The sequence below is a fragment of the Haliotis asinina genome, chromosome 14 (assembly GCF_037392515.1).
Source record: "Haliotis asinina isolate JCU_RB_2024 chromosome 14, JCU_Hal_asi_v2, whole genome shotgun sequence".
Taxonomy (NCBI): domain Eukaryota; kingdom Metazoa; phylum Mollusca; class Gastropoda; order Lepetellida; family Haliotidae; genus Haliotis; species Haliotis asinina.
The window spans coordinates 31,212,841-31,230,980 of NC_090293.1; the positions used below are offsets into that span (position 1 = coordinate 31,212,841).

The window sequence follows — 18,140 nt, forward strand, 5'->3', positions numbered from 1 at the left end:
CGTAAATGAATTAATTGTAGAGGAAGGCTTGGGTGCAGTTCACCCTTGGAATGAATAATAGCTGTGGCTTCCACATTGCCATGAGACACTCATGTTGCATGTGCCAAATTAAGCAAGGAACCCGCCGAGTCTACTCTTGTCCAGGACAGAGAAGGCATGGATTTTATTCGGAGGATTTCATTTTGTAGTATGACACGTACAGCAATTGATGCTGAAATATTCCTCAATATTGGTGAGTCTCAAATATGCCTTTTCACTTATTTATGGGACAATCGGAGTGCCGAGATGCTTTTTTGTGTTTATAGCGAAGTGAAGTATGTGAACAGTACACCTTTCCTCCAATGGAACTAGATAGCAAAGTAGTATTTAGGTGTGTTGTTACGTATGTTGTAGAGTGAGGGCAATACACACAATGTAGAGCAATTAAGGCGTTGTGGCTGACTCCAGACAAATTATTCCCAAATCTTAAAATGGAAAAAAGTTACTTCCCAGACGGGGAATCGAACCCCGGCCGTGGCGGTGAGAGCGCCAAATCCTAACCACTAGACCACCTGGGACACTGATGGTATATCTGGACATAAGATTGACATGTCTCTTCGAAAATCAGGGCAAGGTCACATCCTTAAATGGAACAGAACTGCCCCTTTGAAACAACGACAGTGAAGAGTATAAGTCTCTTCGCCTTACATTGAAATGAAGAATGATTTAGACTTTTAGTCATCTAATAACATGCCACTCCAACAAGTTATCCATACAATTTGTCCTATCTAATAACAAGGCGCACTCTCGCATATATGACATTTACTTAGTATTTTATATACATTGACAGCAATGTTGTTTACCTTGCATGTAGGAAATACGCACTCACTTACTATACACATGCACATAGGTATATTTACAAAATGTCCATTGATAAATCAGTAAAACAATGACACACAACCCAAAGGCTACACAGAACAGTACAACAATGACAGACAAGCTAAGAATGAGTCTACACATTGTCGAAAGTAAGGATGTACACAAATATATACTTATGATGTGCAAGTGTTAACTGTATATAAGAACTGTGTGGACGTCCTTAACAGTGACAGTGTTTGGGCTTAGTTTTCTTGCGAAAAAAAGAGGCAAAGTGAAATTCCGGCTGAACTGAATGAAACGTGAGGAGGAGTTGATAAATACCGAGAAAAATATATGTGAAAAATGTACTTCCCAGACGGGGAATCGAACCCGGCCGTGGCGGTGAGAGCGCCAAATCCTAACCACTAGACCACCTGGGACCTTGCAATGTTAGGGATGGAGCAAGGTATTGCTTCAAGTAGGAACATGTTGCCACAACGTGATATTTCCTAGATGACACTTACCCATGCACGCTTCCTTCTGTCTCTCTTTTCTTACTTCCAATATAGTTTCAATCGTAAATGAATTAATTGTAGAGGAAGGCTTGGGTGCAGTTCACCCTTGGAATGAATAATAGCTGTGGCTTCCACATTGCCATGAGACACTCATGTTGCATGTGCCAAATTAAGCAAGGAACCCGCCGAGTCTACTCTTGTCCAGGGCAGAGAAGGCATGGATTTTATTCGGAGGATTTCATTTTGTAGTATGACACGTACAGCAATTGATGCTGAAATATTCTTCAATATTGGTGAGTCTCAAATATGCCTTTTCACTTATTTATGGGACAATCGGAGTGCCGAAATGCTTTTTTGTGTTTATAGCGAAGTGAAGTATGTGAACAGTACACTTTTCCTCCAATGGAACTAGATAGCAAAGTAGTATTTAGGTGTGTTGTTACGTATGTTGTAGAGTGAGGCAATACACACAATGTAGAGCAATTAAGGCGTTGTGGCTGACTCCAGCCAAATTATTCCCAAATCTTAAAATGGAAAAAAGTTACTTCCCAGACGGGGAATCGAGCCCCGGCCGTGGCGGTGAGAGCGCCAAATCCTAACCACTAGACCACCTGGGATCTTGCAATGTTTGGGATGGAGCAAGGTATTGCTTCAAGTAGGAACATGTTGTAACAAAGTGATATTTCCTAGATGACACTTACCCATGCACTCTTCCTTCTGTCTCTCTTTTCTTACTTCCAATATAGTTTCAATCGTAAATGAATTAATTGTAGAGGAAGGCTTGGGTGCAGTTCACCCTTGGAATGAATAATAGCTGTGGCTTCCACATTGCCATGAGACACTCATGTTGCATGTGCCAAATTAAGCAAGGAACCCGCCGAGTCTACTCTTGTCCAGGACAGAGAAGGCATGGATTTTATTCGGAGGATTTCATTTTGTAGTATGACACGTACAGCAATTGATGCTGAAATATTCCTCAATATTGGTGAGTCTCAAATATGCCTTTTCACTTATTTATGGGACAATCGGAGTGCCGAGATGCTTTTTTGTGTTTATAGCGAAGTGAAGTATGTGAACAGTACACCTTTCCTCCAATGGAACTAGATAGCAAAGTAGTATTTAGGTGTGTTGTTACGTATGTTGTAGAGTGAGGGCAATACACACAATGTAGAGCAATTAAGGCGTTGTGGCTGACTCCAGACAAATTATTCCCAAATCTTAAAATGGAAAAAAGTTACTTCCCAGACGGGGAATCGAACCCCGGCCGTGGCGGTGAGAGCGCCAAATCCTAACCACTAGACCACCTGGGACACTGATGGTATATCTGGACATAAGATTGACATGTCTCTTCGAAAATCAGGGCAAGGTCACATCCTTAAATGGAACAGAACTGCCCCTTTGAAACAACGACAGTGAAGAGTATAAGTCTCTTCGCCTTACATTGAAATGAAGAATGATTTAGACTTTTAGTCATCTAATAACATGCCACTCCAACAAGTTATCCATACAATTTGTCCTATCTAATAACAAGGCGCACTCTCGCATATATGACATTTACTTAGTATTTTATATACATTGACAGCAATGTTGTTTACCTTGCATGTAGGAAATACGCACTCACTTACTATACACATGCACATAGGTATATTTACAAAATGTCCATTGATAAATCAGTAAAACAATGACACACAACACAAAGTCTACACAGAACAGCACAACAATGACACACAAGATAAGAATGAGTCTACACATTGTCGAAAGTAAGGATGTACACAAATATATACTTATGATGTGCAAGTGTTAATTGTATATAAGAACTGTGTGGACGTCCTTTACAGTGACAGTGTTTGGGCTTAGTTTTCTTGCGAAAAAAAGAGGCAAAGTGAAATTCCGGCTGAACTGAATGAAACGTGAGGAGGAGTTGATAAATACTGAGAAAAATCTATGCGAAAAATGTACTTCCCAGACGGGGAATCGAGCCCCGGCCGTGGCGGTGAGAGCGCCAAATCCTAACCACTAGACCACCTGGGACCTTGCAATGTTAGGGATGGAGCAAGGTATTGCTTCAAGTAGGAACATGTTGCCACAACGTGATATTTCCTAGATGACACTTACCCATGCACGCTTCCTTCTGTCTCTCTTTTCTTACTTCCAATATAGTTTCAATCGTAAATGAATTAATTGTAGAGGAAGGCTTGGGTGCAGTTCACCCTTGGAATGAATAACAGCTGTGGCTTCCACATTGCCATGAGACACTCATGTTGCATGTGCCAAATTAAGCAAGGAACCCGCCGAGTCTACTCTTGTCCAGGGCAGAGAAGGCATGGATTTTATTCGGAGGATTTCATTTTGTAGTATGACACGTACAGCAATTGATGCTGAAATATTCCTCAATATTGGTGAGTCTCAAATATGCCTTTTCACTTATTTATGGGACAATCGGAGTGCCGAAATGCTTTTTTGTGTTTATAGCGAAGTGAAGTATGTGAACAGTACACCTTTCCTCCAATGGAACTAGATAGCAAAGTAGTATTTAGGTGTGTTGTTACGTATGTTGTAGAGTGAGGCAATACACACAATGTAGAGCAATTAAGGCGTTGTGGCTGACTCCAGCCAAATTATTCCCAAATCTTAAAATGGAAAAAAGTTACTTCCCAGACGGGGAATCGAGCCCCGGCCGTGGCGGTGAGAGCGCCAAATCCTAACCACTAGACCACCTGGGATCTTGCAATGTTTGGGATGGAGCAAGGTATTGCTTCAAGTAGGAACATGTTGTAACAAAGTGATATTTCCTAGATGACACTTACCCATGCACTCTTCCTTCTGTCTCTCTTTTCTTACTTCCAATATAGTTTCAATCGTAAATGAATTAATTGTAGAGGAAGGCTTGGGTGCAGTTCACCCTTGGAATGAATAATAGCTGTGGCTTCCACATTGCCATGAGACACTCATGTTGCATGTGCCAAATTAAGCAAGGAACCCGCCGAGTCTACTCTTGTCCAGGACAGAGAAGGCATGGATTTTATTCGGAGGATTTCATTTTGTAGTATGACACGTACAGCAATTGATGCTGAAATATTCCTCAATATTGGTGAGTCTCAAATATGCCTTTTCACTTATTTATGGGACAATCGGAGTGCCGAGATGCTTTTTTGTGTTTATAGCGAAGTGAAGTATGTGAACAGTACACCTTTCCTCCAATGGAACTAGATAGCAAAGTAGTATTTAGGTGTGTTGTTACGTATGTTGTAGAGTGAGGGCAATACACACAATGTAGAGCAATTAAGGCGTTGTGGCTGACTCCAGCCAAATTATTCCCAAATCTTAAAATGGAAAAAAGTTACTTCCCAGACGGGGAATCGAACCCCGGCCGTGGCGGTGAGAGCGCCAAATCCTAACCACTAGACCACCTGGGACACTGATGGTGTATCTGGACATAAGATTGACATGTCTCTTCGAAAATCAGGGCAAGGTCACATCCTTAAATGGAACAGAACTGCCCCTTTGAAACAACGACAGTGAAGAGTATAAGTCTCTTCGCCTTACATTGAAATGAAGAATGATTTAGACTTTTAGTCATCTAATAACATGCCACTCCAACAAGTTATCCATACAATTTGTCCTATCTAATAACAAGGCGCACTCTCGCATATATGACATTTACTTAGTATTTTATATACATTGACAGCAATGTTGTTTACCTTGCATGTAGGAAATACGCACTCACTTACTATACACATGCACATAGGTATATTTACAAAATGTCCATTGATAAATCAGTAAAACAATGACACACAACACAAAGTCTACACAGAACAGCACAACAATGACACACAAGATAAGAATGAGTCTACACATTGTCGAAAGTAAGGATGTACACAAATATATACTTATGATGTGCAAGTGTTAATTGTATATAAGAACTGTGTGGACGTCCTTTACAGTGACAGTGTTTGGGCTTAGTTTTCTTGCGAAAAAAAGAGGCAAAGTGAAATTCCGGCTGAACTGAATGAAACGTGAGGAGGAGTTGATAAATACTGAGAAAAAACTATGCGAAAAATGTACTTCCCAGACGGGGAATCGAACCCCGGCCGTGGCGGTGAGAGCGCCAAATCCTAACCACTAGACCACCTGGGACCTTGCAATGTTAGGGATGGAGCAAGGTATTGCTTCAAGTAGGAACATGTTGTAACAAAGTGATATTTCCTAGATGATACTAACCCATGCACTCTTCCTTCTGTCTCTCTTTTCTTACTTCCAATATAGTTTCAATCGTAAATGAATTAATTGTAGAGGAAGGCTTGGGTGCAGTTCACCCTTGGAATGAATAATAGCTGTGGCTTCCACATTGCCATGAGACACTCATGTTGCATGTGCCAAATTAAGCAAGGAACCCGCCGAGTCTACTCTTGTCCAGGACAGAGAAGGCATGGATTTTATTCGGAGGATTTCATTTTGTAGTATGACACGTACAGCAATTGATGCTGAAATATTCCTCAATATTGGTGAGTCTCAAATATGCCTTTTCACTTATTTATGGGACAATCGGAGTGCCGAGATGCTTTTTTGTGTTTATAGCGAAGTGAAGTATGTGAACAGTACACCTTTCCTCCAATGGAACTAGATAGCAAAGTAGTATTTAGGTGTGTTGTTACGTATGTTGTAGAGTGAGGGCAATACACACAATGTAGAGCAATTAAGGCGTTGTGGCTGACTCCAGACAAATTATTCCCAAATCTTAAAATGGAAAAAAGTTACTTCCCAGACGGGGAATCGAACCCCGGCCGTGGCGGTGAGAGCGCCAAATCCTAACCACTAGACCACCTGGGACACTGATGGTATATCTGGACATAAGATTGACATGTCTCTTCGAAAATCAGGGCAAGGTCACATCCAGAAATGGAACAGAACTGCCCCTTTGAAACAACGACAGTGAAGAGTATAAGTCTCTTCGCCTTACATTGAAATGAAGAATGATTTAGACTTTTAGTCATCTAATAACATGCCACTCCAACAAGTTATCCATACAATTTGTCCTATCTAATAACAAGGCGCACTCTCGCATATATGACATTTACTTAGTATTTTATATACATTGACAGCAATGTTGTTTACCTTGCATGTAGGAAATACGCACTCACTTACTATACACATGCACATAGGTATATTTACAAAAATGTCCATTGATAAATCAGTAAAACAATGACACACAACATAAAGTCTACACCGAACAGCACAACAATGACACACAAGATAAGAATGAGTCTACACATTGTCGAAAGTAAGGATGTACACAAATATATACTTATGATGTGCAAGTGTTAATTGTATATAAGAACTGTGTGGACGTCCTTTACAGTGACAGTGTTTGGGCTTAGTTTTCTTGCGAAAAAAAGAGGCAAAGTGAAATTCCGGCTGAACTGAATGAAATGTGAGGAGGAGTTGATAAATACTGAGAAAAAACTATGGGAAAAATGTACTTCCCAGACGGGGAATCGAACCCCGGCCGTGGCGGTGAGAGCGCCAAATCCTAACCACTAGACCACCTGGGACCTTGCAATGTTAGGGATGGAGCAAGGTATTGCTTCAAGTAGGAACATGTTGTAACAAAGTGATATTTCCTAGATGACACTTACCCATGCACTCTTCCTTCTGTCTCTCTTTTCTTACTTCCAATATAGTTTCAATCGTAAATGAATTAATTGTAGAGGAAGGCTTGGGTGCAGTTCACCCTTGGAATGAATAATAGCTGTGGCTTCCACATTGCCATGAGACACTCATGTTGCATGTGCCAAATTAAGCAAGGAACCCGCCGAGTCTACTCTTGTCCAGGACAGAGAAGGCATGGATTTTATTCGGAGGATTTCATTTTGTAGTATGACACGTACAGCAATTGATGCTGAAATATTCCTCAATATTGGTGAGTCTCAAATATGCCTTTTCACTTATTTATGGGACAATCGGAGTGCCGAGATGCTTTTTTGTGTTTATAGCGAAGTGAAGTATGTGAACAGTACACCTTTCCTCCAATGGAACTAGATAGCAAAGTAGTATTTAGGTGTGTTGTTACGTATGTTGTAGAGTGAGGGCAATACACACAATGTAGAGCAATTAAGGCGTTGTGGCTGACTCCAGCCAAATTATTCCCAAATCTTAAAATGGAAAAAAGTTACTTCCCAGACGGGGAATCGAACCCCGGCCGTGGCGGTGAGAGCGCCAAATCCTAACCACTAGACCACCTGGGACACTGATGGTATATCTGGACATAAGATTGACATGTCTCTTCGAAAATCAGGGCAAGGTCACATCCAGAAATGGAACAGAACTGCCCCTTTGAAACAACGACAGTGAAGAGTATAAGTCTCTTCGCCTTACATTGAAATGAAGAATGATTTAGACTTTTAGTCATCTAATAACATGCCACTCCAACAAGTTATCCATACAATTTGTCCTATCTAATAACAAGGCGCACTCTCGCATATATGACATTTACTTAGTATTTTATATACATTGACAGCAATGTTGTTTACCTTGCATGTAGGAAATACGCACTCACTTACTATACACATGCACATAGGTATATTTACAAAAATGTCCATTGATAAATCAGTAAAACAATGACACACAACATAAAGTCTACACCGAACAGCACAACAATGACACACAAGATAAGAATGAGTCTACACATTGTCGAAAGTAAGGATGTACACAAATATATACTTATGATGTGCAAGTGTTAATTGTATATAAGAACTGTGTGGACGTCCTTTACAGTGACAGTGTTTGGGCTTAGTTTTCTTGCGAAAAAAAGAGGCAAAGTGAAATTCCGGCTGAACTGAATGAAACGTGAGGAGGAGTTGATAAATACTGAGAAAAAACTATGCGAAAAATGTACTTCCCAGACGGGGAATCGAACCCCGGCCGTGGCGGTGAGAGCGCCAAATCCTAACCACTAGACCACCTGGGACCTTGCAATGTTAGGGATGGAGCAAGGTATTGCTTCAAGTAGGAACATGTTGCCACAACGTGATATTTCCTAGATGACACTTACCCATGCACTCTTCCTTCTGTCTCTCTTTTCTTACTTCCAATATAGTTTCAATCGTAAATGAATTAATTGTAGAGGAAGGCTTGGGTGCAGTTCACCCTTGGAATGAATAATAGCTGTGGCTTCCACATTGCCATGAGACACTCATGTTGCATGTGCCAAATTAAGCAAGGAACCCGCCGAGTCTACTCTTGTCCAGGACAGAGAAGGCATGGATTTTATTCGGAGGATTTCATTTTGTAGTATGACACGTACAGCAATTGATGCTGAAATATTCCTCAATATTGGTGAGTCTCAAATATGCCTTTTCACTTATTTATGGGACAATCGGAGTGCCGAGATGCTTTTTTGTGTTTATAGCGAAGTGAAGTATGTGAACAGTACACCTTTCCTCCAATGGAACTAGATAGCAAAGTAGTATTTAGGTGTGTTGTTACGTATGTTGTAGAGTGAGGGCAATACACACAATGTAGAGCAATTAAGGCGTTGTGGCTGACTCCAGCCAAATTATTCCCAAATCTTAAAATGGAAAAAAGTTACTTCCCAGACGGGGAATCGAACCCCGGCCGTGGCGGTGAGAGCGCCAAATCCTAACCACTAGACCACCTGGGACACTGATGGTATATCTGGACATAAGATTGACATGTCTCTTCGAAAATCAGGGCAAGGTCACATCCAGAAATGGAACAGAACTGCCCCTTTGAAACAACGACAGTGAAGAGTATAAGTCTCTTCGCCTTACATTGAAATGAAGAATGATTTAGACTTTTAGTCATCTAATAACATGCCACTCCAACAAGTTATCCATACAATTTGTCCTATCTAATAACAAGGCGCACTCTCGCATATATGACATTTACTTAGTATTTTATATACATTGACAGCAATGTTGTTTACCTTGCATGTAGGAAATACGCACTCACTTACTATACACATGCACATAGGTATATTTACAAAAATGTCCATTGATAAATCAGTAAAACAATGACACACAACATAAAGTCTACACCGAACAGCACAACAATGACACACAAGATAAGAATGAGTCTACACATTGTCGAAAGTAAGGATGTACACAAATATATACTTATGATGTGCAAGTGTTAATTGTATATAAGAACTGTGTGGACGTCCTTTACAGTGACAGTGTTTGGGCTTAGTTTTCTTGCGAAAAAAAGAGGCAAAGTGAAATTCCGGCTGAACTGAATGAAACGTGAGGAGGAGTTGATAAATACTGAGAAAAAACTATGCGAAAAATGTACTTCCCAGACGGGGAATCGAACCCCGGCCGTGGCGGTGAGAGCGCCAAATCCTAACCACTAGACCACCTGGGACCTTGCAATGTTAGGGATGGAGCAAGGTATTGCTTCAAGTAGGAACATGTTGCCACAACGTGATATTTCCTAGATGACACTTACCCATGCACTCTTCCTTCTGTCTCTCTTTTCTTACTTCCAATATAGTTTCAATCGTAAATGAATTAATTGTAGAGGAAGGCTTGGGTGCAGTTCACCCTTGGAATGAATAATAGCTGTGGCTTCCACATTGCCATGAGACACTCATGTTGCATGTGCCAAATTAAGCAAGGAACCCGCCGAGTCTACTCTTGTCCAGGACAGAGAAGGCATGGATTTTATTCGGAGGATTTCATTTTGTAGTATGACACGTACAGCAATTGATGCTGAAATATTCCTCAATATTGGTGAGTCTCAAATATGCCTTTTCACTTATTTATGGGACAATCGGAGTGCCGAGATGCTTTTTTGTGTTTATAGCGAAGTGAAGTATGTGAACAGTACACCTTTCCTCCAATGGAACTAGATAGCAAAGCAGCATTTAGGTGTGTTGTTACGTATGTTGTAGAGTGAGGGCAATACACACAATGTAGAGCAATTAAGGCGTTGTGGCTGACTCCAGACAAATTATTCCCAAATCTTAAAATGGAAAAAAGTTACTTCCCAGACGGGGAATCGAACCCCGGCCGTGGCGGTGAGAGCGCCAAATCCTAACCACTAGACCACCTGGGACACTGATGGTATATCTGGACATAAGATTGACATGTCTCTTCGAAAATCAGGGCAAGGTCACATCCAGAAATGGAACAGAACTGCCCCTTTGAAACAACGACAGTGAAGAGTATAAGTCTCTTCGCCTTACATTGAAATGAAGAATGATTTAGACTTTTAGTCATCTAATAACATGCCACTCCAACAAGTTATCCATACAATTTGTCCTATCTAATAACAAGGCGCACTCTCGCATATATGACATTTACTTAGTATTTTATATACATTGACAGATATGCTGTTTACCTTGCATGTAGGAAATACGCACTCACTTACTATACACATGCACATAGGTATATTTACAAAAATGTCCATTGATAAATCAGTAAAACAATGACACACAACATAAAGTCTACACCGAACAGCACAACAATGACACACAAGATAAGAATGAGTCTACACATTGTCGAAAGTAAGGATGTACACAAATATATACTTATGATGTGCAAGTGTTAATTGTATATAAGAACTGTGTGGACGTCCTTTACAGTGACAGTGTTTGGGCTTAGTTTTCTTGCGAAAAAAAGAGGCAAAGTGAAATTCCGGCTGAACTGAATGAAACGTGAGTAGGAGTTGATAAATACTGAGAAAAAACTATGCGAAAAATGTACTTCCCAGACGGGGAATCGAACCCCGGCCGTGGCGGTGAGAGCGCCAAATCCTAACCACTAGACCACCTGGGACCTTGCAATGTTAGGGATGGAGCAAGGTATTGCTTCAAGTAGGAACATGTTGCCACAACGTGATATTTCCTAGATGACACTTACCCATGCACTCTTCCTTCTGTCTCTCTTTTCTTACTTCCAATATAGTTTCAATCGTAAATGAATTAATTGTAGAGGAAGGCTTGGGTGCAGTTCACCCTTGGAATGAATAATAGCTGTGGCTTCCACATTGCCATGAGACACTCATGTTGCATGTGCCAAATTAAGCAAGGAACCCGCCGAGTCTACTCTTGTCCAGGACAGAGAAGGCATGGATTTTATTCGGAGGATTTCATTTTGTAGTATGACACGTACAGCAATTGATGCTGAAATATTCCTCAATATTGGTGAGTCTCAAATATGCCTTTTCACTTATTTATGGGACAATCGGAGTGCCGAGATGCTTTTTTGTGTTTATAGCGAAGTGAAGTATGTGAACAGTACACCTTTCCTCCAATGGAACTAGATAGCAAAGCAGCATTTAGGTGTGTTGTTACGTATGTTGTAGAGTGAGGGCAATACACACAATGTAGAGCAATTAAGGCGTTGTGGCTGACTCCAGACAAATTATTCCCAAATCTTAAAATGGAAAAAAGTTACTTCCCAGACGGGGAATCGAACCCCGGCCGTGGCGGTGAGAGCGCCAAATCCTAACCACTAGACCACCTGGGACACTGATGGTATATCTGGACATAAGATTGACATGTCTCTTCGAAAATCAGGGCAAGGTCACATCCAGAAATGGAACAGAACTGCCCCTTTGAAACAACGACAGTGAAGAGTATAAGTCTCTTCGCCTTACATTGAAATGAAGAATGATTTAGACTTTTAGTCATCTAATAACATGCCACTCCAACAAGTTATCCATACAATTTGTCCTATCTAATAACAAGGCGCACTCTCGCATATATGACATTTACTTAGTATTTTATATACATTGACAGCAATGCTGTTTACCTTGCATGTAGGAAATACGCACTCACTTACTATACACATGCACATAGGTATATTTACAAAAATGTCCATTGATAAATCAGTAAAACAATGACACACAACATAAAGTCTACACCGAACAGCACAAGAATGACACACAAGATAAGAATGAGTCTACACATTGTCGAAAGTAAGGATGTACACAAATATATACTTATGATGTGCAAGTGTTAATTGTATATAAGAACTGTGTGGACGTCCTTTACAGTGACAGTGTTTGGGCTTAGTTTTCTTGCGAAAAAAAGAGGCAAAGTGAAATTCCGGCTGAAGTGAATGAAACGTGAGTAGGAGTTGATAAATACTGAGAAAAAACTATGCGAAAAATGTACTTCCCAGACGGGGAATCGAACCCCGGCCGTGGCGGTGAGAGCGCCAAATCCTAACCACTAGACCACCTGGGACCTTGCAATGTTAGGGATGGAGCAAGGTATTGCTTCAAGTATAACATGTTGCCACAACGTGATATTTCCTAGATGACACTTACCCATGCACTCTTCCTTCTGTCTCTCTTTTCTTACTTCCAATATAGTTTCAATCGTAAATGAATTAATTGTAGAGGAAGGCTTGGGTGCAGTTCACCCTTGGAATGAATAATAGCTGTGGCTTCCACATTGCCATGAGACACTCATGTTGCATGTGCCAAATTAAGCAAGGAACCCGCCGAGTCTACTCTTGTCCAGGACAGAGAAGGCATGGATTTTATTCGGAGGATTTCATTTTGTAGTATGACACGTACAGCAATTGATGCTGAAATATTCCTCAATATTGGTGAGTCTCAAATATGCCTTTTAACTTATTTATGGGACAATCGGAGTGCCGAGATGCTTTTTTGTGTTTATAGCGAAGTGAAGTATGTCAACAGTACACCTTTCCTCCAATGGAACTAGATAGCAAAGTAGTATTTAGGTGTGTTGTTACGTATGTTGTAGAGTGAGGGCAATACACACAATGTAGAGCAATTAAGGCGTTGTGGCTGACTCCAGACAAATTATTCCCAAATCTTAAAATGGAAAAAAGTTACTTCCCAGACGGGGAATCGAACCCCGGCCGTGGCGGTGAGAGCGCCAAATCCTAACCACTAGACCACCTGGGACACTGATGGTATATCTGGACATAAGATTGACATGTCTCTTCGAAAATCAGGGCAAGGTCACATCCATAGATGGAACAGAACTGCCCCTTTGAAACAACGACAGTGAAGAGTATAAGTCTCTTCGCCTTACTTTGAAATGAAGAATGATTTAGACTTTTAGTCATCTAATAACATGCCACTCCAACAAGTTATCCATACAATTTGTCCTATCTAATAACAAGGCGCACTCTCGCATATATGACATTTACTTAGTATTTTATATACATTGACAGCAATGTTGTTTACCTTGCATGTAGGAAATACGCACTCACTTACTATACACATGCACATAGGTATATTTACAAAAATGTCCATTGATAAATCAGTAAAACAATGACACACAACATAAAGTCTACACCGAACAGCACAAGAATGACACACAAGATAAGAATGAGTCTACACATTGTCGAAAGTAAGGATGTACACAAATATATACTTATGATGTGCAAGTGTTAATTGTATATAAGAACTGTGTGGACGTCCTTTACAGTGACAGTGTTTGGGCTTAGTTTTCTTGCGAAAAAAAGAGGCAAAGTGAAATTCCGGCTGAAGTGAATGAAACGTGAGGAGGAGTTGATAAATACTGAGAAAAAACTATGCGAAAAATGTACTTCCCAGACGGGGAATCGAACCCCGGCCGTGGCGGTGAGAGCGCCAAATCCTAACCACTAGACCACCTGGGACCTTGCAATGTTAGGGATGGAGCAAGGTATTGCTTCAAGTATAACATGTTGCCACAACGTGATATTTCCTAGATGACACTTACCCATGCACTCTTCCTTCTGTCTCTCTTTTCTTACTTCCAATATAGTTTCAATCGTAAATGAATTAATTGTAGAGGAAGGCTTGGGTGCAGTTCACCCTTGGAATGAATAATAGCTGTGGCTTCCACATTGCCATGAGACACTCATGTTGCATGTGCCAAATTAAGCAAGGAACCCGCCGAGTCTACTCTTGTCCAGGACAGAGAAGGCATGGATTTTATTCGGAGGATTTCATTTTGTAGTATGACACGTACAGCAATTGATGCTGAAATATTCCTCAATATTGGTGAGTCTCAAATATGCCTTTTCACTTATTTATGGGACAATCGGAGTGCCGAGATGCTTTTTTGTGTTTATAGCGAAGTGAAGTATGTGAACAGTACACCTTTCCTCCAATGGAACTAGATAGCAAAGCAGCATTTAGGTGTGTTGTTACGTATGTTGTAGAGTGAGGGCAATACACACAATGTAGAGCAATTAAGGCGTTGTGGCTGACTCCAGACAAATTATTCCCAAATCTTAAAATGGAAAAAAGTTACTTCCCAGACGGGGAATCGAACCCCGGCCGTGGCGGTGAGAGCGCCAAATCCTAACCACTAGACCACCTGGGACACTGATGGTATATCTGGACATAAGATTGACATGTCTCTTCGAAAATCAGGGCAAGGTCACATCCAGAAATGGAACAGAACTGCCCCTTTGAAACAACGACAGTGAAGAGTATAAGTCTCTTCGCCTTACATTGAAATGAAGAATGATTTAGACTTTTAGTCATCTAATAACATGCCACTCCAACAAGTTATCCATACAATTTGTCCTATCTAATAACAAGGCGCACTCTCGCATATATGACATTTACTTAGTATTTTATATACATTGACAGCAATGCTGTTTACCTTGCATGTAGGAAATACGCACTCACTTACTATACACATGCACATAGGTATATTTACAAAAATGTCCATTGATAAATCAGTAAAACAATGACACACAACATAAAGTCTACACCGAACAGCACAAGAATGACACACAAGATAAGAATGAGTCTACACATTGTCGAAAGTAAGGATGTACACAAATATATACTTATGATGTGCAAGTGTTAATTGTATATAAGAACTGTGTGGACGTCCTTTACAGTGACAGTGTTTGGGCTTAGTTTTCTTGCGAAAAAAAGAGGCAAAGTGAAATTCCGGCTGAACTGAATGAAACGTGAGGAGGAGTTGATAAATACTGAGAAAAAAATATGCGAGAAATGTACTTCCCAGACGGGGAATCGAACCCCGGCCGTGGCGGTGAGAGCGCCAAATCCTAACCACTAGACCACCTGGGACCTTGCAATGTTAGGGATGGAGCAAGGTATTGCTTCAAGTAGGAACATGTTGCCACAACGTGATATTTCCTAGATGACACTTACCCATGCACTCATCCTTCTGTCTCTCTTTTCTTACTTCCAATATAGTTTCAATCGTAAATGAATTAATTGTAGAGGAAGGCTTGGGTGCAGTTCACCCTTGGAATGAATAATAGCTGTGGCTTCCACATTGCCATGAGACACTCATGTTGCATGTGCCAAATTAAGCAAGGAACCCGCCGAGTCTACTCTTGTCCAGGACAGAGAAGGCATGGATTTTATTCGGAGGATTTCATTTTGTAGTATGACACGTACAGCAATTGATGCTGAAATATTCCTCAATATTGGTGAGTCTCAAATATGCCTTTTCACTTATTTATGGGACAATCGGAGTGCCGAGATGCTTTTTTGTGTTTATAGCGAAGTGAAGTATGTGAACAGTACACCTTTCCTCCAATGGAACTAGATAGCAAAGTAGTATTTAGGTGTGTTGTTACGTATGTTGTAGAGTGAGGGCAATACACACAATGTAGAGCAATTAAGGCGTTGTGGCTGACTCCAGCCAAATTATTCCCAAATCTTAAAATGGAAAAAAGTTACTTCCCAGACGGGGAATCGAACCCCGGCCGTGGCGGTGAGAGCGCCAAATCCTAACCACTAGACCACCTGGGACACTGATGGTATATCTGGACATAAGATTGACATGTCTCTTCGAAAATCAGGGCAAGGTCACATCCATAGATGGAACAGAACTGCCCCTTTGAAACAACGACAGTGAAGAGTATAAGTCTCTTCGCCTTACTTTGAAATGAAGAATGATTTAGACTTTTAGTCATCTAATAACATGCCACTCCAACAAGTTATCCATACAATTTGTCCTATCTAATAACAAGGCGCACTCTCGCATATATGACATTTACTTAGTATTTTATATACATTGACAGCAATGTTGTTTACCTTGCATGTAGGAAATACGCACTCACTTACTATACACATGCACATAGGTATATTTACAAAAATGTCCATTGATAAATCAGTAAAACAATGACACACAACATAAAGTCTACACCGAACAGCACAACAATGACACACAAGATAAGAATGAGTCTACACATTGTCGAAAGTAAGGATGTACACAAATATATACTTATGATGTGCAAGTGTTAATTGTATATAAGAACTGTGTGGACGTCCTTTACAGTGACAGTGTTTGGGCTTAGTTTTCTTGCGAAAAAAAGAGGCAAAGTGAAATTCCGGCTGAAGTGAATGAAACGTGAGGAGGAGTTGATAAATACTGAGAAAAAACTATGCGAAAAATGTACTTCCCAGACGGGGAATCGAACCCCGGCCGTGGCGGTGAGAGCGCCAAATCCTAACCACTAGACCACCTGGGACCTTGCAATGTTAGGGATGGAGCAAGGTATTGCTTCAAGTATAACATGTTGCCACAACGTGATATTTCCTAGATGACACTTACCCATGCACTCTTCCTTCTGTCTCTCTTTTCTTACTTCCAATATAGTTTCAATCGTAAATGAATTAATTGTAGAGGAAGGCTTGGGTGCAGTTCACCCTTGGAATGAATAATAGCTGTGGCTTCCACATTGCCATGAGACACTCATGTTGCATGTGCCAAATTAAGCAAGGAACCCGCCGAGTCTACTCTTGTCCAGGACAGAGAAGGCATGGATTTTATTCGGAGGATTTCATTTTGTAGTATGACACGTACAGCAATTGATGCTGAAATATTCCTCAATATTGGTGAGTCTCAAATATGCCTTTTCACTTATTTATGGGACAATCGGAGTGCCGAGATGCTTTTTTGTGTTTATAGCGAAGTGAAGTATGTGAACAGTACACCTTTCCTCCAATGGAACTAGATAGCAAAGCAGCATTTAGGTGTGTTGTTACGTATGTTGTAGAGTGAGGGCAATACACACAATGTAGAGCAATTAAGGCGTTGTGGCTGACTCCAGACAAATTATTCCCAAATCTTAAAATGGAAAAAAGTTACTTCCCAGACGGGGAATCGAACCCCGGCCGTGGCGGTGAGAGCGCCAAATCCTAACCACTAGACCACCTGGGACACTGATGGTATATCTGGACATAAGATTGACATGTCTCTTCGAAAATCAGGGCAAGGTCACATCCAGAAATGGAACAGAACTGCCCCTTTGAAACAACGACAGTGAAGAGTATAAGTCTCTTCGCCTTACATTGAAATGAAGAATGATTTAGACTTTTAGTCATCTAATAACATGCCACTCCAACAAGTTATCCATACAATTTGTCCTATCTAATAACAAGGCGCACTCTCGCATATATGACATTTACTTAGTATTTTATATACATTGACAGCAATGCTGTTTACCTTGCATGTAGGAAATACGCACTCACTTACTATACACATGCACATAGGTATATTTACAAAAATGTCCATTGATAAATCAGTAAAACAATGACACACAACATAAAGTCTACACCGAACAGCACAAGAATGACACACAAGATAAGAATGAGTCTACACATTGTCGAAAGTAAGGATGTACACAAATATATACTTATGATGTGCAAGTGTTAATTGTATATAAGAACTGTGTGGACGTCCTTTACAGTGACAGTGTTTGGGCTTAGTTTTCTTGCGAAAAAAAGAGGCAAAGTGAAATTCCGGCTGAACTGAATGAAACGTGAGGAGGAGTTGATAAATACTGAGAAAAAAATATGCGA

The 18,140-nt window shown here is 40.6% G+C and overlaps 25 non-coding genes across 25 annotated transcripts; all 25 read right to left on the reverse strand.

Moving 5' to 3' along the window:
- Nucleotides 1-485: 485 nt before the first annotated feature.
- Nucleotides 486-557, reverse strand: Trnae-cuc (transfer RNA glutamic acid (anticodon CUC)). The gene has a single exon. It is a non-coding gene; the product is annotated as a tRNA-Glu (tRNA).
- A 649-nt stretch (nt 558-1,206) lies between these two features.
- On the reverse strand, nt 1,207-1,277 carry Trnae-cuc (transfer RNA glutamic acid (anticodon CUC)). The gene has a single exon. It is a non-coding gene; the product is annotated as a tRNA-Glu (tRNA).
- Nucleotides 1,278-1,897: 620 nt separating this feature from the next.
- On the reverse strand, nt 1,898-1,969 carry Trnae-cuc (transfer RNA glutamic acid (anticodon CUC)). The gene has a single exon. It is a non-coding gene; the product is annotated as a tRNA-Glu (tRNA).
- Nucleotides 1,970-2,590: 621 nt separating this feature from the next.
- Trnae-cuc (transfer RNA glutamic acid (anticodon CUC)) lies at nt 2,591-2,662 on the reverse strand. The gene has a single exon. It is a non-coding gene; the product is annotated as a tRNA-Glu (tRNA).
- A 649-nt stretch (nt 2,663-3,311) lies between these two features.
- Trnae-cuc (transfer RNA glutamic acid (anticodon CUC)) lies at nt 3,312-3,383 on the reverse strand. The gene has a single exon. It is a non-coding gene; the product is annotated as a tRNA-Glu (tRNA).
- A 620-nt stretch (nt 3,384-4,003) lies between these two features.
- Trnae-cuc (transfer RNA glutamic acid (anticodon CUC)) lies at nt 4,004-4,075 on the reverse strand. The gene has a single exon. It is a non-coding gene; the product is annotated as a tRNA-Glu (tRNA).
- Nucleotides 4,076-4,696: 621 nt separating this feature from the next.
- Nucleotides 4,697-4,768, reverse strand: Trnae-cuc (transfer RNA glutamic acid (anticodon CUC)). The gene has a single exon. It is a non-coding gene; the product is annotated as a tRNA-Glu (tRNA).
- Nucleotides 4,769-5,417: 649 nt separating this feature from the next.
- On the reverse strand, nt 5,418-5,489 carry Trnae-cuc (transfer RNA glutamic acid (anticodon CUC)). Its single transcript has one exon. It is a non-coding gene; the product is annotated as a tRNA-Glu (tRNA).
- A 621-nt stretch (nt 5,490-6,110) lies between these two features.
- On the reverse strand, nt 6,111-6,182 carry Trnae-cuc (transfer RNA glutamic acid (anticodon CUC)). The gene has a single exon. It is a non-coding gene; the product is annotated as a tRNA-Glu (tRNA).
- A 650-nt stretch (nt 6,183-6,832) lies between these two features.
- On the reverse strand, nt 6,833-6,904 carry Trnae-cuc (transfer RNA glutamic acid (anticodon CUC)). The gene has a single exon. It is a non-coding gene; the product is annotated as a tRNA-Glu (tRNA).
- Nucleotides 6,905-7,525: 621 nt separating this feature from the next.
- Trnae-cuc (transfer RNA glutamic acid (anticodon CUC)) lies at nt 7,526-7,597 on the reverse strand. Its single transcript has one exon. It is a non-coding gene; the product is annotated as a tRNA-Glu (tRNA).
- A 650-nt stretch (nt 7,598-8,247) lies between these two features.
- Trnae-cuc (transfer RNA glutamic acid (anticodon CUC)) lies at nt 8,248-8,319 on the reverse strand. Its single transcript has one exon. It is a non-coding gene; the product is annotated as a tRNA-Glu (tRNA).
- Nucleotides 8,320-8,940: 621 nt separating this feature from the next.
- On the reverse strand, nt 8,941-9,012 carry Trnae-cuc (transfer RNA glutamic acid (anticodon CUC)). Its single transcript has one exon. It is a non-coding gene; the product is annotated as a tRNA-Glu (tRNA).
- Nucleotides 9,013-9,662: 650 nt separating this feature from the next.
- Nucleotides 9,663-9,734, reverse strand: Trnae-cuc (transfer RNA glutamic acid (anticodon CUC)). Its single transcript has one exon. It is a non-coding gene; the product is annotated as a tRNA-Glu (tRNA).
- Nucleotides 9,735-10,355: 621 nt separating this feature from the next.
- On the reverse strand, nt 10,356-10,427 carry Trnae-cuc (transfer RNA glutamic acid (anticodon CUC)). Its single transcript has one exon. It is a non-coding gene; the product is annotated as a tRNA-Glu (tRNA).
- Nucleotides 10,428-11,077: 650 nt separating this feature from the next.
- On the reverse strand, nt 11,078-11,149 carry Trnae-cuc (transfer RNA glutamic acid (anticodon CUC)). Its single transcript has one exon. It is a non-coding gene; the product is annotated as a tRNA-Glu (tRNA).
- A 621-nt stretch (nt 11,150-11,770) lies between these two features.
- On the reverse strand, nt 11,771-11,842 carry Trnae-cuc (transfer RNA glutamic acid (anticodon CUC)). Its single transcript has one exon. It is a non-coding gene; the product is annotated as a tRNA-Glu (tRNA).
- A 650-nt stretch (nt 11,843-12,492) lies between these two features.
- Trnae-cuc (transfer RNA glutamic acid (anticodon CUC)) lies at nt 12,493-12,564 on the reverse strand. The gene has a single exon. It is a non-coding gene; the product is annotated as a tRNA-Glu (tRNA).
- A 620-nt stretch (nt 12,565-13,184) lies between these two features.
- On the reverse strand, nt 13,185-13,256 carry Trnae-cuc (transfer RNA glutamic acid (anticodon CUC)). Its single transcript has one exon. It is a non-coding gene; the product is annotated as a tRNA-Glu (tRNA).
- A 650-nt stretch (nt 13,257-13,906) lies between these two features.
- On the reverse strand, nt 13,907-13,978 carry Trnae-cuc (transfer RNA glutamic acid (anticodon CUC)). Its single transcript has one exon. It is a non-coding gene; the product is annotated as a tRNA-Glu (tRNA).
- Nucleotides 13,979-14,598: 620 nt separating this feature from the next.
- Nucleotides 14,599-14,670, reverse strand: Trnae-cuc (transfer RNA glutamic acid (anticodon CUC)). The gene has a single exon. It is a non-coding gene; the product is annotated as a tRNA-Glu (tRNA).
- Nucleotides 14,671-15,320: 650 nt separating this feature from the next.
- Trnae-cuc (transfer RNA glutamic acid (anticodon CUC)) lies at nt 15,321-15,392 on the reverse strand. The gene has a single exon. It is a non-coding gene; the product is annotated as a tRNA-Glu (tRNA).
- A 621-nt stretch (nt 15,393-16,013) lies between these two features.
- Nucleotides 16,014-16,085, reverse strand: Trnae-cuc (transfer RNA glutamic acid (anticodon CUC)). The gene has a single exon. It is a non-coding gene; the product is annotated as a tRNA-Glu (tRNA).
- A 650-nt stretch (nt 16,086-16,735) lies between these two features.
- Trnae-cuc (transfer RNA glutamic acid (anticodon CUC)) lies at nt 16,736-16,807 on the reverse strand. Its single transcript has one exon. It is a non-coding gene; the product is annotated as a tRNA-Glu (tRNA).
- A 620-nt stretch (nt 16,808-17,427) lies between these two features.
- On the reverse strand, nt 17,428-17,499 carry Trnae-cuc (transfer RNA glutamic acid (anticodon CUC)). Its single transcript has one exon. It is a non-coding gene; the product is annotated as a tRNA-Glu (tRNA).
- Nucleotides 17,500-18,140: the final 641 nt, after the last annotated feature.